We start from the raw sequence: 27,169 nt of genomic DNA, 5'->3' as shown, positions 1-27,169 counted from the left end.
TTTAGTTATAAAAAATGTTCTCAGCTGATCTATAATTCTGTTCCAGATGGAATTTCAGCCTCTATTTCTCTTTTTGACTCTTGCTGAGTTGGGGCCCTGTGCTTTTACCAGCTGCCTTGGCCTATGAAGAATTACTTTCCGTACATACTGAGGGCCAGCTTTGTAGAAATGTGAGCACAGCTTTAGTCTGAAGATAGGACAAGTGCCAAGTGGATTGGGAAAGGAGAACACACAGAGTTTGAATTTTGGGCTGATTACTTATTAGCTGTGCAAACTTGATTAATTTAATCAGCTTTCTCAAACCTTCATTTATTAAATGGAGATAACAGTTTTTTGAAAGTTTGACAATTAAATGTGATGGTGTATGAAGTGTGCCTGGGTCTCGGTAAATGCTTGATGAAAGCCCCATCTCTTTCTTTCTACTCCACATGATAATGCTTATATGTGTTTGAATAGAAATGTCAACCAATGGATGATATCATGGATTAATGGGTCATTTATAAAACCCCAGCAGAACAATAAACAAGGACTCTGCTTAGACAGAACTTGAGTATTCAGATCTGCTGACACAGAAAGTTAGATAGCAGCATTCAAGTTACATATGCCTGCTTTCTGTTTGGACAAAAATCCTACCAGCTGTTTCTGGGGAGATGATGGGGTTGTACAATGGCATATGGAAAGCACCTATCATTGTATGTGCACACAAGGGATGTCCAATGAATATTAAACCTGTTTCTTTTTATTCAGAGCTGGCAGGAAATGGGATCAACTGGACATACATGTGTAAACTAACCTCAAAGCCATTGGGCTACATTGTGCCTCTGGGCACCTGTTGTGTGGATCTCCGGGCTGAGGATGGCCAGGTATCATACAGTTGTGGTGTGAGGACAGCTCCAGCAGATGTCTCTGTGGTACAGCCATCCTCAGCTCAGCACGCAGGCTGCAGTATTGCCTGGGGGTTCCAGTGAGCAGAAATGCAGGCTGTGACATTCCAGCACATTGTCTAGCTAGAGGATGTTTTCACAGGCTGACCTGGGCACTGTCTTGGGCCTGAGGATGACAAGCATTGGAGTCTGAGTTATCTTAAAGGACAATGAATAAAGACAAGGCAAAAGAAGAAGGAATTTTTTTCCAAGAAGAAGAGGAAATTTATATCTCAAGAACAGAGTGGATAGTTGTGAGGGAACACTTGTAGATAAAGGAAAAGGTTGTACTTAATCTGGGTGAGGGTTTGGGAGCTTGGGGGAAGTTCAAACATTGAACTTGAATACTAACACTTTTCACTTCCTGTGGTTACCTACATTGTTATTAGTCTTTAATGTCACTGGAGACCCATGGTATATTTTAGTGCCTCTTCTTGGCTTCTTTTAAAGAGATAATTATAGCCATGCTTGAGTACTTCCTTTTTGTAAAAGGGAAAGTCCTTCATGTGGTTTTAGAATTTAGAAAGGTCAGAGCCAGTTGCAAGATCAGCTTGAATCTTAAATAGCTCTTCATGTAGAGCTTTCAATGATGGTACATATATAGATGTGTTCCTTCTGCTTTTCTATCCCTACACATCTAAGTCTTCTGGTTGAAGACATATGCAGTTATTCCAAGTTGTGGGTGTTGCAATGAAGACAACCTAGGCAATCGTGAGATGTTTCTGGGATAAGGAACCAGAAATGTAACCACACATATAAAAGAGGGGATTCCTCAGAGCTAATAGAAAAACTGTTGCCACTTGTACACAGGACATCTTGATTGTGGGTCTGGGCATGTAGCTTCTGATAGAAAAATTTATCTGACCCTTTATCACTACCAACCAATCAACAACTCTGGGTGAACCTATGTCTACGAGCTGTTTGGGGGCTGGGGAAGATAGAAGGGAGGGTGAGGCCAGCTTTCCATGATGAAGGAGCTGCCCATCTCTTCAGCATCATGAAATAATTAATAAATGGGTTAGTAGGTGGTTAAAAATTCGCTGAGGAGATCTAAGCTCAGGCTAAATGAGCTACAAGCATCATTGTATGCTTGGGGGACTTGGGGATGACCTGGAAAAGTTGGAAGAGACTAAAATCAAGGCAGGACAAGAGCTAGGCTTTGAACTACTTTTGAATTGGATGGGTAGAAAGTGAGGATGGAAGCCTTTACAGTGGAGGTGAATTGTAATGAAAGATGCAGGAATAAGAGTGATGTGGGTGGGAAAGTGTCCAGAGTGGCCCAGCTGGTGCCACTGGGTATGAATTGTAGAGGAGTGATGTTAAGTTTACATTAGCAATGGGTAAAGGCTTTGAAGACCAGATTTAAAAAATTTAAAAAGATCCAACAGTTTATAGATACCATGGTACCACTGTGGACCTCCATGTTTTAGGAATTTGTTCCTGCCATGTTCCAACCATATCCCAGAAAGGCACCATTGACCTTGTGGCTCAAACCTAAACCTGGGAGTCCTGATTTTTTCCTCTCTCACTACCTCTGACCCCTACAGTCGATTGACCTTTGACTTCAAAAGCTGTGTCAGAAATAAAATGGTAAAATCCATACTGTCTGTGTCTCATGGATCTTACAACCTTGAGGAAACAGACATTAGTCAAGTGATGTCAGAAATTGATAATTATTAACTGTGTAAGGACTACCTAGGGAAAGTGCAGGGCACTCTAGGAATAAATAACAGGGTGGCCTGGTCTAGTCCAGGGCTCAGGGAAGAGCTGAAAGCTGAAGAGTTACAAGGATCGCCCTGTGTGGAGAGAAAGGCAGTGGGAGAGCATACTGGCTGGGGAAGGGAGTCTGTGTAAAGGCCACAAGGTGGGAGAGAGGGCCACTGTGCCCAGAGCTCAGGGACATGAAGTAACCCTTGGGTGCAATCCTTCCTCTTATGGGATCACTTCAGTCTAGGTCAATCCTTGTGAGGACAAGGAGACCCTGTTCCCACCAGTGGAAGGGAAATTAATCAAGTTACTATATACTTGGTATTTTGAGTATTTTGGGGAAGCCCAGAGCACCATTAGAACCCAAACTGCATTAATCAACAGGTTTTTTTTTTTTTTAACCAATTTTGGACTTCTGTTTAGCCTCCCCTTCTCTGTTAAGTTAGAGCCCTGTGCCAACCCCAGCAGACACCCCTAGCCCCACCACCCACAAGGCTGGGCCCATCAGTATACCCTCAGCTCCACCTGGGGTCTCATCTGGAGTGTAGTGATCACCTAGTATGCTGAGATATCCTGGTAATCAGTTAGCCACAGGGGGAGCAGGAGGAAGGAGGATGGGAATGGATTTGAAGCAGGGATGTTCCTATCGGGTTGCACTGAGAGACATGTTGCTCCAAGACAGCCACAGTCTGCTTCCCTGGAGAGAGACAGCCTTGTGTTAAAAAAAAAAAAGGAGCCACAGTAGTGCCACCCCAGGCCTTACTGACTGATGGCAAGTAATTCCTATCTGGGTTCCTGATAGGAACACAGAGTGGAAGGCAACAGCCAAGCAACCACAGGCTGAAGAGCCAGGAGGAATGAAGAGTTCAGTTTGGATTAAGCGTTTCATAATTAGGACTGTGCAAGGCACACACCTTCTTGAACTCCCCTGACCCTAATCTTTGCACTTGGCTGGGAAACCCCTGCAGCACTGTTTCAGCCACCAGGTTGAACTCCTCTGAGAGCAAGATCTGCTGGTGGTAAAAATGGCTTCATCACATCCTTAGACAGAGTGCAGATTTGTAGGCCAACAGGCCCCTAGAGGAGCCACTTCTTCTCTGACTCATCACTCACAGCTTCCTTTTCTTCCACATTCCTAACCCTCTGAGGTCCCTACATGCCTTGTGGTTAAACTTGTCCAGTTTCTATCCTGCTGAAGTCTCTCTCTGAACCTCCCAAACTCCCAGTGAAGGATGGATGAGATTGAAGAGCTGCTACTGAGCATGTACCTTGGGAGTGTCCAGGGCATGGACAGCTTAAGTCCTTACAGAAGGGCATCCAGTCATCATTTTTCATTCTCACAGTTGCCAAGGCTCAAGGAACCCATAGGCACCAAAGAATCTCCCTGCATGTTTAGATTTGGAAGTAATATTAATCTCTGTCTTTGGCCACAGGCAATGGATTCCAGAATTCAGCTCCTTGGTGATTCTCCATATCATTTAGCTGAGTAGGAAACACTAAGTACAAGGAACTTTGTGATATTTATGGCATTATGTGATATTTATTTTGAAGATAAAAATTGTCTTGTCTTCAATGCACAGATTTCTGAAGGACTGGAGTAGAATCTGATAAAGGAAGGCACGGGATGCTCCCTGATGCAGGAGGAAGGGATAGATATCCGTTGAATGTATAATAGGAACCCAGCTAAGAATTAAGCATATTACACAGATTTGTCAATGATTCTCACAACTCTGTGGGCTAGAGGATAATGTCCCAGTTTTATAACCGGTCACCTCACTTCCTCATTAAGCAGTGGAGCTAGAATTTGAAACCAAATCTGTGAAACCAAGCCCATGGTTGTTCCACTACATCAAATTGCCTTGTATTTATTTCTGTATGCAGAGAGGCAATGAAATCAGAAAATATATTTCGTAGGTGCTGTCTTCTGGAGTTAAAAAATAACACCCAAACGTAACACTCTTCAAGTCCCGAGTTCTTGTCATCATTTATAAGCATTTCTCAATGATAGCCGGTTGCACCTGTCACCCTTCTACCTTGAGGAGGGTGAAGATGAGAATTTCTATGAAAGATTTATGGGCTGAGATGAGAGAGGCAGTCAGTGTAGAGTTTAAACTCCCGTCCCCAAGGTCCCTTTTATTCCACGTGCCAATAAATTCAGCAGCCCCACTCTGTAGTCATGCTGCTTTATTCTCAACAGCTTAGGATAGCTCACGTGGCCCCACGTGTCCTTTAGTCTATTTTGTTTCTCCTCTATGAGCTGAATCTGTGATAGGCACTGGAGATGCAGGGAGATGGTGATGCTGCCAAGTAGCAGAAATACAGATGCAACTGAGTCATTACAGAGCAGTGTGGTGTGTGTCTCAGAGCCGGACACACGGAGGAGGGAATCACCAACTTCACTTGGGGCAGAAGCTCCTTGAAGATGGGTCAAGTTCTGTGAGACAAAACACGCGTCCATAGGAGTCCTTGGGAATGACAGGTGGGACCGATCTTTCAGGGCCTTCCTTGTGTGTCAGGTGAGGGAGTGTGTAATTTATCCTTTAGTCATGTAGAGCCACTGAAGGTCTGGCTTGGTCCCAGACTCTTTGCAGTCCTGCATTGTCACATCTGATCCTTACTTGCAGGCTCAGCCACGCTCCCATCTCTGATAAAAGGAGGACTGGCATTGCAGTGAAGCAGGAGATTCTCAGAGCATCCCTGCTGCTAGTCTAACCTGACCTGGTGTCCCCATTGCTATAATCAGACTTCTTTCCTTACTATGATTCTCCTGTTCTGATCTGCTTGATCTGGGAAAGGCTGTCCATTCTCAGGGACTAGAGGACCCTAGGCACTAGCTCAGTGACTGATCTGTCATTGTTTCCTTTCTGGAGCTAAGTATCATTCAGCCTGAAATCCTGGGCTCTGCCTGACTTTTGGGGTATCCCCTTACTGTATCTTGGAACCCCCTCCCCACTTCCAATCTTCCTGACTAGCTCCTTGCCTGAACGAAATGTGAGGGAGAATGAGGGCTATTCCCATTCTTAGTATCTAGGTTCAACTCCTGCAGGTGATGGGCTCCCCAGTTCTCTACCTGTCCCAGCGGTAGGCAGATATTCCGAGCTTGATAATTTACTTTTTAGCTTTGTTCAGATGCTACTGTGAAAAGCAGCTCTGGTTCTCCACCCTCTTGTAAGTCGTTCTGCAGGACAGTTCAAAGCTTAATGTGGTTTTCAGAGGTAATAATTCTTGCTAAGACTCTTCTGATTAATTACCATTGTGGATTTTTATGTTCCTTGGGGGAGATTCTGCCAGGAATTTTACTTAATGTTAATATTCCAGTGCCATTTGGAATATGTCTTCAAAAATATTTTTTTTTCTTGAAAGTTATATATGTGATATGACTCTGAGACCTTAAATATCTGAGACTGTTTTTCTGTGGCATTCACATTTGAAAGTCAATCTGGGTATAAATTTTAGGCTTTCAATACTTTTACTTAAAATTTTATAGGTATTGTCACCCTGTCTTTTGGTATTAGAGTTATAGAGGTGAGTCTGATTTTGATTACTCTGTGGAGAAGCAGATTATTTCTAATTCATTCATTATTTATTAGATGTATATTCATTGTATCATATCAGGTGGAATTATATGAAATGGGTGTGTTTTCTTTTATAGTCCAAAATAGTTGAAAGCAGTAATTCCATATGGTTAAAATTAATATATACCATACACCGATCTGTGCTAGCACAGAGAATCAATATCAAACAGTCCCTGTCCTCCAGGTACATAAAGCCTGGTGGGGAAGCAGACAGATAAGCAGTTAATACAATAGAGTGTGACAGTAGCTATAGTAAAGGTAAAAACAAAGCAGTGGAGAAAGGAAACGTGGCAGAATTGGGACACCGGAGAAGGTGAATTTATATGCTTTTCTTACATCCTTTTCTTATATCCTATTACACTCTCTCTTTATGTCTGAACTGCACACCCGTGCATGTGTTTTCTTTATTCTTGATAGTTGAGGGAGACGAAGGAGGGGGCAAGAGAGGACTAGCATTCAGGCTGCTTCAAAAGCAGATTCCTTGCAGTCAGAAAGGTACCCTTTCCAGTTATACTGCCCTTGCATTCTTTTTATTATTATTAATTTTAATTAAGGTTTTTTTTATTGTGGTAAGGACATTTAACATGAGATTTATCCTCTTAAATTTTAAGTGTACAATACATTGCTGTTAACTACAAGCACAATGTTGTATAGTGGATCGCTCAAACTTACTCATCTTGCACAGCTGAAACTTTACACCTTTTGAACAACAGCTCCCCATTTCCCCCTTCCCTTAGCCCCTGGCAACTGCCACCCTGTTCTCTGCCTTTATGAGTTTGATGCTTAGATATCTCATGGAATATGGAACCATATAGTGTTTGTCCTTCTGTGACTAGTTTCTTTCACTTAGTATAATGTCCTCTGGGTTCATCTACATTGCTGCATATGACAGGACTTTTTCTTTTTTAAGGCTGAATAATATTCCATTGTATGTATCTATCACATTTTCTTTATCCATTCTTAGGTCAGTGGATATTTATGTTGTATCCATGTCTTGGTTAGTGTGAATAATGGTGCAGTGTATACATGAGTGAAGACAACTCTTCAAGATCTGATTTCAGTCATTTTGGATATACACACAGAAGTAGTATGGTTGTATCATATGGTAATTTGATGTTTAATTTTTGCAGGAGGGAGCCACCATACTGTTTTCCGTAGCTGCTGTGCCACTTTGCATTCCCATCCACAGTGAACAAGGATTCTAGTTTCTCCACATTCTCACCAGCACTTGCTATTTTTTTTTGACAATGTCCATTCTAACAGATGTGAGATTATATCTCATTGTGGTTTTGATTTGCATTTCTCTGATGACTAGTGATGTTGAGCATCTTTTCCTATACCTGTTGGCCTTTTGTATGTCTTCTCTGTAGAAATGTTTATTTCAGTCCTTTGCCCATGGGCAGCCTGTGTTGGAAGGAAGAGAGGTCATCTTACCTGTCACCAGGGAAGCAGAGCCCAGGTGGGCCACAGAGTACCTTTTTTAGTCTAGTCCTCTCAGTTTTGTATTTAGTAAATATTACTTTCATCATCTGGAAATTGGTTGATTCTTAAAACGTATTCTCCGTCGTTTTTTGAGTTTTCATGTTTTTCTGAGCTTCTTCACAGACATTTTGATGGGACACTGGGGTAAGCTGATTCAGAGGCTCCTTGCCTGATGCCATTTTAAACCAGAGCCAATAGATGTTAGGTTAAAGCAAGCCCAAGTTTTATGCACCTCTTTGAACACTGGATAATGGATTTTGAGCTACCCATTCTAGGGCCACCTAAAGAGTTCAATTAGAGCTTCCAACTTTAGTTCTGCTTACTTTGGCTTTCTCATTTCCCCCCAATATACCTGAGTTCTTTGATTCCAGCAGGCCTACATAGGTGAGGACAAAATTATTTTTCTTTTTTTCCTGAACACAGACCCTCTCTAATCTTTCCAAGACTTGTCATCTCTGCCTTCTTCTTTTTTCCCCCAGACACCTATTGTATTATTTGGGGGGGAAATATTTAATCCTAATAACTAATATTTAGTTATTTATGGGGCATATGACTTTATCCTAACTGCTTGAATAGGTTCTCTCAGCTTTTGTTATTATTTTTTCTGTAGGTTATAATTTTTTTTTTTTTTTTTTTTTTTTGCCGTACACGGGTCTCTCACTGTTGTGGCCTCTCCCGTTGCGGAGCACAGGCTCCAGATGCACAGGCCCAGTGGCCATGGCTCATGAGCCCAGACGCTCCACGGCATGTGGGATCTTCCCGGACCGGGGCACGAACCCTTGTTCCCTGCATCAGCAGGCAGACTCTCAACCACTGAGCCACCAGGGAAGCCCCTAGGTTATAAAATGTTTGGCAAGCAGGAATGTTATTGGCGGGCAGCCTCCTCATTAGGTGATGCACAGTTATGTATTCACACCATCAAGGTGGAAGCCTGGCAACCCTCCTTGTCTTTATTCTGGAGGAACTGCCAGGACTGAGGTGTATATAATTGCTTCAGGTACTCAGAGCCAAATCTCTCATCTCCATGACTTTCTGATGGCTGGTGATGTGTACCTGCCAACCAGGCAGCATCAGCAGATGCATCCAGGCTGGGTGCCAGAGTCAAGGCCCGGAGAACCTGTAAACTAGCAGCATCTAGTTTGGAATAGGGAATAGGGAAAAATGAGCAAATCTGTTTTAAAAGATTTCTTGAAAGCTTCATGAAATGATATTTTTGTGTCCATTATATTAAATATCTTCTATATACTGACTCCCAAATTTCTATCTCCAATCTAGACCTCTCATTTGAAATCCAGACCTGTATGTATATCCAACTCCCTGTTTTAAAATTCCACCTAAATATTCAAAACTAAATTTATAATCTCCCCATCCCACCCACAAATTTCTTCATCTACTTCCTTTATTATCAAAGTGAGATCAGCTGATCTCTCTTCTTGCTCACTCCAAATTTATTGTAATCATCTTGACTCTATTCCCTTACACTACATTTAAAACATCAGGAAATATCGACTCTATCTTGAAAATATGTATTCCTAATACAACTGCATTTCACCACCTCTACTTCAACCACCCTGGTCTGAGCCACCCACCATCGTTTGCCTAGACTACTGCAAAAGTCTCCTAACTTTACCTTTGCTTCAACTATTTTCTACCTAGCAACTAGATCAAGACTTTTAAAATTAAAGCCATTGCATGAGACCTTTGTTCAAAATCCTCCAATGTCTTTCATCTCACTCATGGCCTAAATCTCTACAAGGTTTTATGTAATCTGGTCTCCTATTATCTTTCCATCTAGTCCCTACCTCACTCTCTTTGCTCAAACTATCCTGGCCTCTGTGATTTCTCAAACATTCAAAGCATATTTCCTTCTTAAGGTCTTTTTGCTGGATGTTTTCTTTTCTGAGATCATATTTACCCAGCTATCTATATGGCTGACTTATTCATCTCCTTACAAGTTTTGCTCAACTACCATCTTCACAAGGGTGTCCCTGGCCATCCTGTTTAAAATTATAACCTGTTTTCATTAGTGCTTTTATTCCTCATCCACCTTCCTTGTTCTTCTGAAATTTATCCATAGTTATCTTCACTTTTAAAGTATTATATATTTATTTATTGTATCTATTGTTTATTACCTGTCCCCCATCCACTCCACTCAGTGAGGACTCTATGAGGGCAAGGATTTTTGTTTTGTTTGCTGATGTATCCCAATTATGTACCTATAGTAGCTGCATAGTAGGTGCTCAACTACTGGTGTATGAATAAATATTCTACTAAATCCCAAGAATGATTCCTCCTCAGTATCAAACAACAATTAGAACTCTGGAGAGTACATTTCTGAGAAGTTTGGAGTCCCAGATTTAATTAGTCTAAGTTAAAGCTTGAACATGCTGCCCCTGTCAGCCCTAGGTTTGCAAAAAGCCATCAGAATGAAGGAATATAAATAAAATTCATCACCAGTCACACACTGTTCCCTCAGCTGACAGTTTTTTTTCTTTTATTTATTTATTTTATTTATTTATTTTTTTTCGGTACACGGACCTCTCACTGTTGTGGTCTCTCCCGTTGTGGAGCACAGGCTCTGGACGCACAGGCTCAGCGGCCATGGCTCACAGGCCCAGCCACTCCATGGCATGTGGGATCTTCCCGTACCGGGGCACGAACTCGTGTCCCCTGCATCGGCAGGCGGATTCTCAACCACTACACCACCAAGGAAGCCCTTCTTTTATTTTTATAGCAAGCCTTTCTTAATGAGTAAGCAGTATATTGATTTGCATTGTGGTATAGAGTTCCATATGTATGACAAATTAGCATAAAGAATGGATGTATACAATTATAAGTTTTTTACATTTTATGTGAAAGGGTAATCTATTAACTAAAAGTAAAAATTTAAGGATTTAAATTATAATTTCTTTAGAGAAAACTAAAAGTTAATGCAAAAATATATCTGAAAAGCTAGTAAGGAAATTTAAATGGAATTCTTTAAAATATTTAAGTAATCTGAAGTAAAAGCAAAAGAGGAAAAATAGAATAAACAAACAGGAAGATGTGGAAAACAAAAAATAAACTGATGGATTCACAGTCAAACATATCATTGCTAGTGATAAAGGGAAAATTTACTATTTATATGGGTCAATTCTTCAGGAAAGTATAATAATCATAAACATGAGGGAAACTAATAACAGAACTTCAAAATATATGACATAAAAATTCGAAAATCATAGCTGGAGATTTTTTTTTTAAAGAATCATAAGACCTTTTTATTTCATAAAGGAAGGTAAGAGAGCAAAAGTAGAATCTTTTTTTTTTTTTTAGTTTCTGCTTTATAACAAAGTGAATCAGTCATACATATACATCTGTTCCCACATCCCTTCCCTCTCATTCCAACAACAGAATTACTCTCTTCTATTCAATATTATACTGAAAGTCCTAAGCATTGTAATAAGGCAAGAAAGATAAAAAAAAATGGATAAGATTGAAAATGAAAAAGTTACACTTTCTTTGCAGACTGCATGGTTATGTACATCAAAAACACTAAGGTATGTATAAATAGGTTAGAAAGAATAAGGGAATTTATCAAAGTTGAAGGTACAAAAATCAATTATATTTCTATACACTGGGCATGAACAATTAAAAAAAATGAAACAAAAAACTCAATTTATAATAGCACCCTGGAAATAAATTAAATAAAAGATGTTCAAGACTTGTACACTGAAAATATCAAAATATTACAAAATAAGTTTAAAGTGTAAATAAAAGGAATAGTATATTAAGTTTATTGATTGAAAATATCAATATGGATGGTTAAGATGACAGTTCACTCCAACTCAATGTGTATATTCAATTCAATTTTAATTGAAAGCCTAGCAGCTTTTGCAGAAAATGACAAGCTTATTTTAAAATTTTTTGGTGGAGAACAGAGTACCTAGAATAGGTTAAACAAATTTGAAAGGCAAGAAATAGATTAGAGGACTTAACAATACCTTATATAATGACTTACTCTAAAGGTACAGTATTCCAAGTATGGTGACAGGGTAAAAATAGACATTGATTAATGGAACTGAATAGGGAGAACAGAAATAAACATATACAGCCAACTGATTTATTACTAAAGTGTCAAAGCAAGTTAATAGGGAAAAGATACTCTTTTCAACAAAAGTCCTGGATTACCTGTATGGGAAAAAAAACAAACCTTGATTCTTAACTTACATCATGTAAAAAAATAACTTGAAATAAATCATAGACCTAAATATATGAGCTCGAGCTCTAAAACTTCTCAAAAAAATAGGAGAGGGCTTCCCTGGTGGCACAATGGTTGAGAGTCCACCTGCCAATGCAGGGGACACAGGTTCATGTTCCGGTCCGGGAAGGTCCCACATGCCGTGGAGCGGCTAGGCCCGTGAGCCATGGCCGCTGAGGCAATGGGAGAGGCCACAACAGTGAGAGGCCCACATACCACCACCAAAAAAAAAAAAAAAAAAAAAAGGAGAAAAATTTTTGTGACTTTGAGATAGGTTAAGGCATAAGGCATAAGAATGGTAAAATTGACTTTACCAAAAATAAATACTTTTCCTCTTTGAAAGACACAGTTAAGAAATTGAAAAAGTAAGCCATACATTTAGAGAAAATAGTTGCCAAACATATTCTAGCCTTATATCCAGAAGACACAAAACCTCTTCCATTCAATGATCAAAAGGCAAAAAGAAGGGCAGGGAAAGGAACTGAATAGAAACTGTAGAAAAGAAGATATACCCATGGCCATTAAGTACATGAAAAGAGGGTCATCTTCACTAGTCATCAAGGAAATGCAAATTAAAATCACAAGGAGATATCACTATCAACCCACTATAATAGCAGAAATGAAAAAGGCTGACCATACCAAATCTTAGCAATGATGTGGAGCAGTTGGAACTCTCATACTTTGCTGGTGGTGATGCAAAATGGTACAGCCACTACAGAAAATAGTATGGCAATCAGTATTCTATGAAGCTAAAAATACACTTATCCTGTGCCTCAGAAATCCCACTCCTGGGTATTCACTCATTAGAAATGGAAATTTATATCCACATGAAGACTCATGTGTGAATGTTCATAGCATTAGTCATAATAGCTAAAAATCGGAAACCCAACTATTTATCAATTTGTGCATGGATAAATAAAATGTAGAATTGTAGACTACTGCTCAACAATAAAAAGACACACAATATTAATACAAAAACCAAAATGGATAATTCCACAAAACATTATGCTAAGTGTTAGAAGTCAAACACACAAAAATATACTACATTATTCCATTTATATGAAGTTATAGAAAAGGAAAAATTATGGGTACAGAAATCAGACCAAGGTTTCCTGGGGTCAGGGGATGGCAAAAGGGATTGCCTACTAAGGAGCAAGAGAAAACATTTTGATGGTACAAACAATGATATTCTTGATTGTGGTGGAGTATACCTGTCTGCAGACAATTAACTAAAATTCATCACACTACATGCTTAAAATGGGTGAATTTCATTATGTGTACATGATACTTCAATAAACTTTAAGTCATTATAGGTTCTGTAAAAATATATTACAATATAATAAAAAAAGAGTATAACTATAGATTCAAAGGAAAACTAAAAGTAATGAGTTTGCTTTTTCAGCAAAGAAAACATCATTGAAAATATCTCTTGGTGTCTTTGAAAAGTTTCATAATAAAAACATTGGAAATAATGTAATAAAAGGCTAATATTGAGGCATAGATGTAAAGGAAACTTAGCTAAATAAAACAGGTAGTTCAAAACAACCCAAAATGCAGCAGTGGAAATAAATAGATTTTGGGATCCTTAGAGTGCTGAATTGATATAGTACAAAATAAATCCAGTAACAGGAATTACCCCACCCCCCCAAAAAATTTTTGTCTTGGAATAAAGAGAAAAAGACAAAGAGATAAAGAGAATGATAGGTATAGAAGGCAGGTACTGGAGATCCAACCTAATATTTTAGTTGTTCCAAAAGAGTAAATGTGAATTCCATGAAAAGTAACAATTATCAAAGGGAACATAGAAGTTGTCCTTGAACTAAAATGTCTGAGTCTGTAATTCAAATGAACTTACTGAGTATGGATAAAATTAATGAAAGAGGCCAACTACTAGTCAGATCTGTGAAGGTTTTTCATTTTAAGGAGAAAGAAGAAACACATAATGGCAAAATAAATCAGTTTCATAAAATGAACTATAATCAGGCTTATTTTTCTCTCAAACACTTGTCTTCTCAAATATTTCTTATCTTTAACACAAAAATAAAAAAACTCCATGTTAAGTCAAATCGTTCTTCATGTCAAAAGGCAAAAATAAGATATTCTCCTTTATCTTAGAAGATAGCCAACTACTATTAAACTATCCTAAAGCAAACACATAATTCAAAGGGGTTATCCAATTTTTACAGTCTTTGGTTTTTGTATGAAGGGCCTTAAAGACAACATGAAAGAAAAACAGGATATATAATCTATGTATAAGGAAATTTTTTAAAAAGCATGGTTACAAATGTGTACTAGGAAAGCTCACACTACTGTTTAACAAAGATAATTTTTATTCTAAATCTACTTATTGTATAGTAATAATCTAGATCCTTAGCCAGTGATATTTACAGCTAGTAGGTCAAGGGAATTGAATAATCAGAATGGACACCTACCATTTGATGTATGGGAGCTCCTGACCAAATATCAGCTCATTATATCACTCAGGAGAAAATTATAAACTTCTGGAAATAGAGGGACAGAGTGAATAGGAAAGATGTGTGCACAAAAACTCTTGTTATGCTTGTGAGAATTTGGAAGTTATTATTTCTTCTTCATTATCAAATGCAAGTTTAATTATGTATTTATAATATTCAGACCATTAATGATTAAGAACATGATTTCTACCTTCCAAATACTACAGAATATAAAAGCAAAAGTCTATAAAACAGAAGATGAAGCATAATAGAAATGACAGAGAAACAGCATATAACATGAAACAAAATAACAAAAATAAGAATGCACATATTAGTTACTATAACAAATATGAAGGGATTAATCTGATGTCATGCTAAAAACTCAAATTCTACAATTTGGCTAAAGTCATCATCAAGGTTTGTTACTTTGAAGGCTACAATATTAAAATATTAAAAGAAAATATGAATAAGATTTAAAAATCAAATTAACAGAAAAAACTGAAGGGACTATTACATAGGAAAATGTTGATAGTTTTATATTTATTAAAGTTATAATTCATAATAAAATAACAATTTTAATTTGTGTGTATCAAACATCATACCACAATATAAAGCAAATACAAAGATAATGTGATGTATATGTAATTGTAGTGATAGAAATTATCATTTCTCTGTCTTTAATCATGAAAATGATGGAATATAGAGTCTATAAACAGTAAAGTGAATAACCACATTTCATCTTTCAGAAAGAGAATATGACTTATTTCAAACGTATATGAATCAGTTATAAACAGTTGACCATATACTAAGATACCTAAAAACTTAAAGACATAAGAGAAATCATGGAGGGATAAACTTTAAAACATAAAAATAACCATAAGTAAATAACAAGAAAACAACATAAAAGCTAAGTATCTTCTGTTTATTAGAAACCATGTACAAATGAAATGCTACTTAAAAACTGAGACACTGATGAAAGTAATTAAAGATGATACACACAGATGGAGAGATATACCATGTTCTTGGATTGGAAGAATCAAAATTGTGAAAATGACTATACTACCCAAAGCAATCTACAGATTCAATGCAATCCCTATCAAACTACCACTGGCATTTTTCACAGAACTAGAACAAAAAAATTTCACAATTTGTATGGGAACAAAAAAGACCCCGAATAGCCAAAGCAATCTTGAGAATGAAAAACGGAGCTGGAGGAATCAGGCTCCCTGACTTCAGACTATACTACAAAGCTACAGTAATCAAGACAATGTGGTACTGGCACAAAAACAGAAAGATAGATCAATGGAACGGGATAGAAAACCCAGAGGTAAACCCACGCATATATGGTCAACTTATCCTTGATAAAGGAGGCAGGAATGCACAGTGGAGAAAGGACAGCCTCTTCAATAAGTGGTGCTGGGAAAACTGGACAGGGACATGTAAAAGTATGAGATTAGATCATTCCCAAACACCATACACAAAAATAAGCTCAAAATGGATTAAAGACCTAAATGTAAGGCCAGAAACTATCAAACTCTTAGAGGAAAACATAGGCAGAACACTCTAGGACATAAATCACAGCAAGATCCTTTTGGACCCACCTCCTAGAGAAATGGAAATAAAAACAAAGATAAACAAATGGGACCTAATGAAACTTCAAAGCTTTTGCACAGCAAAGGAAACCATAAACAAGACCAAAAGACAACCCTCAGAATGGGAGAAAATATTTGCAAATGAAGCAACTGACAAAGGATTAGTCTCCAAAATTTATAAGCAGCTCATGCAGCTCAATAGCCAAAAAACAAAAAACCCAATCCAAAAATGGGCAGAAGACTTAAATAGGCATTTCTCCAAAGAAGATATACAGACTGCCGACAAACACATGAAAGAATGCTCAACATCATTAATCATTAGAGAAATGCAAATCAAAACTACAATGAGATATCATCTCACACCAGTCAGAATGGCCATCATCAAGAAATCTAGAAACAATAAATGCTGGAGAGGGTGTGGAGAAAAGGGAACACTCTTGCACTGCTGGTGGGAATGTGAATTGGTACAGCCACTATGGAGAACAGTATGGAGGTTCCTTAAAAAACTAAAAATAGAACTACCATATGACCCAGCAATCCCACTACTGGGCATATACCCTGAGAAAACCATAATTCAAAAAGAGACATGTACCAAAATGTTCATTGCAGCTCTATTCACAATATCCTGGAGCTGGAAACAACCTAAGTGTCCATCATCGGATGAATGGATAAAGAAGATGTGGCACATATATACAATGGAATATTACTGAGCCATAAAAAGAAACAAAACTGAGCTATTTGTAATGAGGTGGATAGACCTAGAGTCTGTCATACAGACTGAAGTAAGTCAGAAAGAGAAAGACAAATACCGTATGCTAACACATATATATGGAATTAAAAAAAAATGTCCTGAAGAACCTAGGGGTAAAATGGGAATAAAGACACAGACCTACTTGAGAATGGACTTGAGGATATGGGGAGGGGGAAGGGTAAGCTGTGACAAAGAGAAAGAGAGGCATGGACATATATACACTACCAAACGTAAGGTAGATAGATAGTGGGAAGCAGCCGCAGAGCACAGGGAGATCAGCTCGGTGCTTTGTGACCGCCTGGAGGAGTGGGATGGGGAGGGTGGGAGGGAGGGAGATGCATGAGGGAAGGGATGTGGGAACAGATGTATATGTATGACTGATTCACTTTGTTATAAAGCAGAAACTAATTTAAAAAAAAAGGCCAAAAAAAAAAAAAAAAAGGAAAAATGGAGCTGGAGGAATCAGGCTCACTGACTTCAGACTATAATACAAAGCTACAGTAATCAAGACAGTATTGTACTGACACAGCAACAGAAATATAGATCAATGGAACAGGACAGAAAGCCCAGAGATAAACCCATGCACATATCGTCACCTTAAAGGAGGCAAGAATACACAATAGAAGAAAGAGAGCCTGTTCAATAGGTGGTGCTGGGAAAACTAGACAGCTACATGTAAAAGAATGAAATCAGAATGCTCCCTAACACCACACAGAAAAAGAAACTCAAAATGGATTAAAGACCTAAATGTAAGTCCAGACACTATAAAACTCTTAGAGGAAAACATAGGCAGAACACTTTATGACATAAATCACAGCAAGATCCTTTTTGACCCACCTCCAAGAAAAATGGAAATAAAAACAAACAAATGGGACCTAATGAAACTTAAGAGCTTTTGTATAGCAAAGGAAACCATAAACATGACGAAAAGACAACCCTCAGAATGGGAGAAAATATTTGCAAATGAAGCAACTGACAAAGGATTAATCTCCAAAATATATAAGCAGCTCATGCAGCTCAATATCAAAAAAACAACCCAATCCAAAATTGTGCAGAAGACCTAAATTGACATTTCTCCAAAGAAGATATACGGATTGCCAACCAACACATGAAAGGATGCTCAACATCACTAATCATTCAAGAAATGCAAATCACAACTACAATGAGGTATCACCTCACACCAGTCAGAATGGCCATCATCAAGAAATCTACAAATAATAATTGCTGGAGAGGGTGTGGAGAAAAGGGAATCCTCTTACACTGTTGGTGGGAATGTAAATTGATACAGCCACTATGGAGAACAGTATGGAGGTTCCTTAGAAAACTAAAACTAGAACTACCATACGACCCAGCAATCCCACTACTAGGCATATACCCTGAGAAAACCATAACTCAAAAAGATTCATGTACCACAGTGTTCACTGCAGCACTATTCTCAATAGCCAGGACATGGAAGCAACCTAAGTGTCCATCAATAGATGAATGGATAAAGAAGATGTGGCACATATATACAATGAAATATTACTCAGCCATAAAAAGAAATGAAATTGAGTTATTTGTAGTGAGGTGGATGGACCTAGAGAGTGTCATACAGAGTGAAGTAAGTCAGAAAGAGAAAAGCAAATACTGTATGCTAACACATATACATGGAATCTAAAAAAAAAAAAAAGGTTCTGAAGAACCTAGGGGCAAGGGAGGAATAAAGACGCAGACATAGAGAATGGGCTTAAGGACATGGGGAAGGGGAATGGTAAGCTGGGACGAAGTGAGAGAATGGTATTGACATATATACACTACCAAATATAAAATAGATAGCTAGTGGGAAGCAGCTGCATAGCACAGGGAGATCAGCTCAGTGTTTTGTGACCACCTAAAGGGGTGGGATAGGGATGATGGGAGGGAGACATAAGAGGGAGGAGATATGGGGATATAAGTATATGTATAGCTGATTCACTTTGTTATACAGCAGAAAGTAACACAAGAATGTGAAGCAATTATACACCAATAAAGATGTTAAAAAAATAAAATAAAAATTCAAAAAAAGAAAAAGAAAAGGGAAATGGTGATTTTCTGAGCAACAGCACTCTTGTTGTTAGGAAGGAAGGAGAAGAGAGTTAGGTGCTCTTCACAGAAAATGCACTGGATAATTTTGTTAAGTATATGTTATAGGTTTCAATGCATTTTACATTAAAAATAAGTTCGACTCCATTACTCATGTAGGTTGGAAAAAATTAAAACTACAACTATGCTATAAAAAATGTATAGTATAAGTCTTGAAAGTAAAGAAGTTCATGTTCTGTTAGGAGAATTCTACACATTTCTTGGATGATAACTTGAAAGTTTTCCCAGTATGGTATTGATCAGTATATTATTATGCTTTTCTTAAGTATTAAAATAAAACCTAGTTATTTACTTTTTAAAAACCTGCAAACTTTTTTGTTAGAGCTATGATAAATGCTTGATATCCTCAATATATAAAAATCTTATAACAGAAATAGTTACAAATGGAAACACAAAGTGAGAAAATTCCTCTAAGATGAAATACATATGGCTAAGAACTCTATGGGAAAAAGTTCATTCTCACCAATAATCAAAAAATATATGCTAAGGTCAGAAAATATTTTCACCTGTCAAGTTACAAATAATTTAAAATATATAATACTCAGTGTTGACAGGGTCCAGATAAATTGGGCACTCTCATATATATCCGGTGAGAATGTACATTGATAACAACATTTCTGGCAACATTTTGACAATATCTGCCTTGACAGTAATTTCTCTTCTGGGAATGTTTTCTAAGAACATTATCAGAGCTATGCATGAGTCCTTTTGCGTTAGAATGCTCATTTCTTAGCTAAGTATAATAATGATAGATGCAAGCAAACTGAATGTCCAACATTAGAAGAATGGTTAAACAATTTTTTTTACAAACTGTACAATATTATCCAGACATTAAAATACATATTTTGAAGAATATTTATGGATGAGGTATAATGTAGAATAAAACAAAGCTTGATACAAACTGCGTACTGTCTACATGCCATGACAGACACATTTGCTTATCCTAAATCCATTCTCCCCTTCCTTTTTACTACCAGGACCCCAATATGCATTTATGAAAAGAAACCCATTCTTGGAAATTAAAATTTAGATCGAAAAGTACAACTAAAAATATAGGTAGAATAGCTGATTAGACATAGCTGACAACACATGAGTGAGCTAGATTAGGTAGAAAACTTCTCTCAGGGTGCAGCACAATGGGGAAGAAAAGTATGAAAGAGAAGTTGAGGCATAGAGGATAATTCCAGAGGAAGAGAAAAAAAAATATTGGAAAACAGGATAGCAAGAGAAGCAAAGATCTTCAAACTGAAAGGGCAACTGAGCGCTCAAGCAACGTTAATTTTAAAAATATTCTTTAGCGTCTGATCTGGATGAGTTTTTTTCTCTGATCCTCCTAGATTATCCCAGATTCCAGGACCCAATCAGTTCTTGTCTCTCAAGTCAGACTCCCCCTAGAGAAAGACCCATTTTGAGAAATGGCAGAAGAGGAAGGAATTATACAGAGTTGGATCTTGCTCTGTAGCACTCCAACTAATGCTGCCTTAGCTGTGCCACCCAGCTTCCACCTCTCGGCATGGGGCACTCTCAGTGCTGCTCTCACTTTTTGTGATTTGATCTTCCTAAATGTCCTGCCCACCATGCTAGCCTGTGGCTTTCCTCTTCACTTCAATTCAGTTGACTTTTTATTTTTCTATGATTCTTCAGTTTCTAATCCACAAAGATTTTCCCTGTGCTCCTTTTTGTTTGCTTGCTTATTTATGTCTTGCATAACTCTGTTTTAATTAATTGTTTTCTATTAATTTCTATTAATTGAGCATAAGGCAGGGGAGTCTTCAGTGCCTACTGAGCCAGCAATTTTGAAATCAGAAATCCAAACATGTCTTTTTACAATTCAATTAGTGGAGGATTAATTAGGGAATCCAGTGTGGGATAGAGGCTGATTAGGCTAAGAGGGTAAGCAAGTACCCCGAGTACACTGCAGACATCATACACAGGATATTCTGGACAGCAATACCAGTCTCCTTAGCCTGTGTGATGCTAAGATAATTCCCCACCTTCATTGGCTCAGATACTGGGTGGGACCAAGACCATGATGGAAGACATCAAATGTTTTGGTTGAGTGAGGTGGGGAAAAGCAAGGGCAATTGTTGCTATCTGAATACTGTTTAGATTACCAGGCCTGATTGCCAGCAAAGTCTTGATGGGATATTTAAGGCATTCTACGTGTAAGATCATGTCATCTGCTAACAGAGGTAATTTTACTTCTTCCTTTTCTATTTGGATGCCTTTTATTTTTTCTTGCCTAATTGCTCTTCCTAGGACTTCCAGTACTATGTTAAATAGAAGTGGTGAGAGTAGGCATCCTTGCTTTTTTTCTGATCTTAGAGGAAAAGCTTTCAGGTTTTCACTGTTAAGTTTGCTGTTTGCTGTGGGCTTTTCATATATAGCATTTATTATGTTGAGATAATTTATTTCTATACTTGGTTTATTGAGTGTTTTTTTTTTATCATGGAAAGGTGTTGTATTTTGTCAAATGCTTTCTCTGCATCTATTGAGATGATCGTATGCAATTTATCCTTCATTCTGTTAGTATGGGGTATCACCTTGATTGATTTTTATATGTTGAATCATCCTTGTATCCCAGGGCTAAATCTTACTTGGTCGTGGTGTATGATCCTCTTAATGTGCTGTTGAATTCAGTTTGCTAGTGTTTTGTTGAGAATTTTGCATCTGTATTTATCAAGGATATTGGCCTTTAGTTTCCTTTTCTTGTAGTGTCTTTTTCTTGCTCTGGTATCAGGATAATTTTGGCCTCATAAATGAGTTTGCAAATTTTCCTTTTTCTTCAATATTTTGGAAGAATTTGAGAAAGATTGGTATTATTATTTTTTTAATGTTTGGTAGAATTATTTAGTGAAGACATCTGGTCCTGGGCTTTTTTTGTTGGGAGGTTTTTGATTACTTATTTGGTCTCGTTACTCATTATGAGACTATTCAGATTTTCTATTTCTTTATGATTCAGTCTTGGTAGGTTGTATGTTTCCAGAAATTTATCCATTTCTTCTAAGTTCTCCAAGTCATTGTCATATAATTATTCACAGTAGTCTCTTATGATTTTCTGTATTTCTGTGGTATCATTTATAATGTTTTTCCTCTATAATTTTAAATTTTATTTACTTGTCTTTTCTCTTCTTTCTTAATGGGTTTTTAGATGTTTTTTAAAAAGCTAACTCTTAGTTTCATTTATTATTTTCTGTTGTTTTTCTATCCATTTTCTATTTCATTTATTTCTGCTTTATTTTTTATTATTTCTTTCCTTCTGATAATTTTGGGCTTAGTTTATTATTCTTTTTCTAGTTATTTGAGGTGAAAAGTTAGGTTATTGATTTGAGATTTTTCTTTTTTCTTAAAAATCTAGGTATTTACAGCTATAAATGTCCCTCTTTTCTTTTGCTGTATCCTATTTGGTTTGGTATGTATGTTGTGTTTTCATTTTCATTTTTGTCAAGACATTTTATAACTTCTGTTTTGATTTCTTCTTTGAACTATTGGTTGTTCAAGAGTGTGTTGTTTAATTTCCAGGTGTTCATAAAATTTCCAGTTTTTTCCTTCTGTTATTGATTTCTATTTTCATTCCATTATGGTCAGACAAAATACTAAGTATGATTTCAATCTTCTTAAATTTGTTAAGACCTGTTTTGTGATCTAACATGTAATCTACCTTGGAAACTGTTCCATGTGTGCTTGAGAGGAGTGTATTTTATGCTACTTTTGGTGGAATGTTCTGTATATGCCTGTAGGTTCATTTAGTCTCCTTTTTTTAAAAAAAAAATTCTTTTCCTCAGGGAGAGAAGAATTTCAGGTGGGAAGATTATTTCAATTTGGAGAATATGGAAAGTATATACAAGATAAATGAAATGGAGACCATGAAAACAAACAGCTGGATAGGGCAAATATTTTTTTACTGATATCTGTTAGTGAACTGGAATGAGAGAGTTAAAAGTGTTCAGGCTTTGCAGAACTTTCCTGCCCACAACCTTTTTTGTCATCTGCTATTCAAGTCTTATGTGGGGACTCAGAGTCTTCATAGCAAAACAAGTCTCTGTTTAGTTCATGGGAAGACCCAACGCCCTCTTTCAGTTTGACCGTCTCATTCTTATATGCCATCTGATGGTTAAAGCATCAGTCAGGCAGAAGTAGCTTCTTGCAAGAATCTCAAAACTCTTGTCACCTAATACAGGTGGAATCCTCCGAGGCAAGCCAGAAAAATAAGAACTGTGTCTAGCACATCGGGATATTAGGATTTATTTGTATTTCCACAGAGACAGTCAATATTTTGGTCTGAAGCCTGTTCTAGAAGTATCATATAACTATTTCCTTTGCCTAGGGATTCATTAGGAAAATTTGCAGAAAGTTGGGGGCCTTGGATAGATCTTGCTGGAATATCTGCAGAATATCAATAAAGATCCTTCTTCCGAAACCATATGCAAAATACTGGGGAGACCCTGTAGAAGTTAGTCACACAAAATTTCCATTCCTCAAAACTGACATTTTAGTTCCCATGATTATTAGAGGATCTGCTTCTGAAAGTTAAACGGCTTCTTCCCCTGATGATTTTTTTTGCTCACCAAATGTACAGGCAGCAGAGTGGATTTCTCTGGGATGCTGGGGGTGGCTCATACATATATGACTGTGAACAATTTGCATTCATTTTGTGTATTTGTCAATAGCTACATCATTAGTGCCTAAGTTAAATGTCAGTGTTTACAAAGACAGAGACACCAGCAGATTCCAGTGGGTTTTGGGTTTCTTTGCCAGCTAATTTCATTAGGGAAGCAAGAAATATAGTAAGCAATTAGCAGATGGTGAGAGCCTGTAGTCAGGGACACCCTGTGATAGAGCACTTTGATGAGGGGAATCCACAGGTCTCTTGGTTCAGATCCCACTCAACATCTGGGAGAACATTCACAGTGAGAAGCCTCTTGATTTCCACTGGCAGCTTCTTTTCGAAAGTGTATGAAGGAGTTGTTACCAATGGGCCAGCTTTAGATCTGCTGTGACCCATAGGGGCTAACCCCAGACTCTTTGCTCCCACCATGAGGATCCGTGGGTCCCTCTTAGCTCCAGATGGAAAGATGCTTTTTCTGAGCCAGTGTCACCAAACCACAATCACCAGCCTCTGTTGTGCTTCTCCTCCAGTGCTTGCTGCCCTGGGTCCACAGCAGTGCCTTCTCCAGGTCAGAACTCCTTCTAGTTGTGCCCACATGTACATTTTTTTGCACATGCCTATGACTGTTGCCAAGTCTCAGAAAATTTAATGAATGATATATTGAAGGTAAACAAGCTGGAAAAAATAAATGTTGAACTTAAGCTCCTTATTTTATTGTACCACCCTGGCATGGTCTGGGGTGAGGTGCTGCTATCAGGTTTCCTGTTGGTAGTAAAATGTCCTTGATTACATCAGGGCTGGGTTATTTCTATGTACTGTAACACTGCCTTTCTAGGTTTTCCTAATGGGGCATTTTCCCTTAATATTAAAATGTGTCAGCTTAGCCTCTCAGAAGGCAGCGGTTGAATTACAAGTGTGAGACCATCTCCACTCATAAGCCTAGATCCATTTAGCTTGTGTTCGTGCTTCAGTGGTTCTTATACATTGTTGAACTTCATTGCAAATTCATGGACAGACTGGGAAAATATTTTTATCATGGGAATCTGATGGAATGGAATCTATTTAAATAAAATCAGCATCCAGCCTCTTTTTTGTCAGGAGTGATGGTGTTGTCCGGAGGGCAGGGTTGCTGGAGAGCTCCCAGACAACATGCTCATGGTCTCTGGCTTTGCCATTTACTCATTGGCTTGCAAGGGAAATTTGTTTGGGCTCCCTAGTCCTGAAATTCTATGTTTTTACACTTGAAATACCCATATATTTTCAACATTAGAAGAGTTTCTTACATGTGCCCAGTCTTTTGCAATTTGGAAAATTCTTTCATATATGCTACCTCAAGAATCATTATCTTTTTATCAGTGAGTAACTGAATTCAGAGAGATGTCAGATGGCTTTCTCAAGGCCACACTGCCATGAAATGAGAGTTGAAAAAATTTTTTTACACCTGCTGCTCTTTCCATTATAGCACACATTTATGGATTTGAATCTTCCTGACACAACCTAGCTAGATACTAAGACAAAATTGCACAGAGATGGTCAGATTGGAGAGTCATTTAAAACTGATAGATTTTAAATTTCGGACTTAATGAATAGAGCTTTATCTAGCTGTGATGTAGTTCTTCAGAAGTTGAAAACAAGTTCTTACACTCTCCCTGTCTTGCATGTTCTTTCTATTGGACTGTATTTTTCTGGTTCATTATGAATTCATTTATTCATTAAAAAAACTGTTAAGTAAATACCATGTGGTTGGTACGTGTGCTAGGAGCCTTGGGTAAATAGATAACCAAGACAGGCACGGTCTCTGGCTTTTATAGAATGCATGGTCTCATAGGGGAGTCAGATACTGAATGCAAGTTACACAACTATAATGAAGAGAAGTGCCTTGTGAGCATGTAACAGCAGGAACTGAGGTGCTCTGGGAATCCTGAAAAGGTACCTTACAAGAAGTGTTGTCTTTGTTGAAAACCAGGATAGGACGCATAGACAAGTGTGTAGAAGGAAGGCCCTTGGGGTCTTCTTTGAGGAACGAGAAGAAGTTCAGTGTGGCTGAAGAGCAGAGACAGATAGGGAGAGTAGCACTCTCATTCACAATGTAGGGGAAACCTGGCCATCTCGGTTGAAGCCCAGGAGGAAAACATGAAGGCTATAGCTTGGCTGGTGTATAGTCACCCAGAGCATTCTCAAGGTCATTTGATGCCCGACTCAGGACAACTGCTCTACACCAGAGTTTTCCTACAAATGGGAACAGCCAGCATTTTGTAGGATTGACTTGAGCATTGGTATGATTTGGTCAGGCAACTGAAGATTATTTGGGCTCACTGGCAGGCATGGATGGAGACCTTCCTAAGGTAATGAAGTACTGCTTGGTTTTGAAAGGTCTTTAGTGGGCTATACTCCTGACATTGACTTGAGGGCAGTGTTGCCCATGGAAAATGTATCTCAGCAAGGAGACAACATTTCATTTTTGTATAACTGTGATTTAAAAAATAGCTAACAGTTTCAGCATTTTTCTCTTTAAAATTTCTTTGAGTTTAATATGAGGGAAAAAAAACCCTCAGTTTAACCAAAATCTGAAATTTTCTTTGAGTTCTTATGTTTCATTATTTTATTCAAGGTTAAATCATGTGTGACCTTAACTATCTTGCAATGTAATAGCTCTTACAGGGAACCTTTTTGGTGAATGTGATTTGAACATGTGATTAGGTATCTACAGCAAAATGAAAAAAAATATGAAAAATATTATTTGGGGCAGAGATACAAGCTCTGTATTTGGTTACTTTAGTAGAACTAGCCCAATGCTGAGAATACAGACACTCCAGGTACTGGTGATGAAGTGAAGAGATACAAAGTCAATAATCATTGATTGATATGGCAGCAGTGTCTCATGTTATGGGGTATAGCTTTTGTGACTTGACTAGCCATGGATGGGAAATAAGTAGAAGTGAAATAAAGCACACTGTTGGCCAAGGAATGCTCATAGCTACTCTTACCTACCTCATGCAACCCGTAAGTGTTGCTTTTCTGGATTGGTCAGATTCTAGGACATTGTACTGGGTCACAATCCCAGTGGTGGGGCTTTCAAAGAAGGTGATAATCTGTGTGATCTGTTGAGGTGGACTTTTGGATACTCTTCTTTCCAATGACTGGGGGAAGACAGCCTTCAGTTACTGCTTCTCTTAGAGAAAGCCGAGCCATATGCATTTTTCTCTTGGCTGCCTCATTCTGAACGATCTGTTTTCCAAAATAGCTAATTAATATGTGTGATTCTTTAATTGAGAAGGGCCTGGGGCCAGGTTACCAAGACTTGCAGCAAATACTCTGGGTCTTCATTGGGTCTTTTGCTTCTTGTTGACCAATGTGTTTACCCCATTGCAATAGTGAGACGTGTGGCTCAGCTATTCACTTTGCAGCAGAAGTAGACAGAGTAAGCCTTTCCAGATTATGTAAGATTCTTTAGTTTAGGCAGAAAGTGTCCTCTCCGTTCAGTGACCCATGTTAAATAGCCTGGCTCGTTGTGGCTCCAGGCCTAGGCCCCTCAAAATATCAAATATTCCTGTGTTATTCTCTGATCATGAATTTCTCTTAGGGATCTTAAAAAAAGAGAGTGAGGGAGTTCCCTGGTGGCCTAGTGTTTAGGATTCCAGATTTTCACTGCTGTGGCCCAGGTTCAATCCCTGGTCAGAGAACTGATATCCTGCAAGCCACCTGGAGTGGCCAAAAAG

This window comes from Mesoplodon mirus (genome assembly GCF_964341445.2).
Source record: "Mesoplodon mirus genome assembly, chromosome: 2".
Classification (NCBI taxonomy): Eukaryota; Metazoa; Chordata; class Mammalia; order Artiodactyla; family Ziphiidae; genus Mesoplodon; species Mesoplodon mirus.
This window is presented reverse-complemented; position numbering follows the sequence as displayed.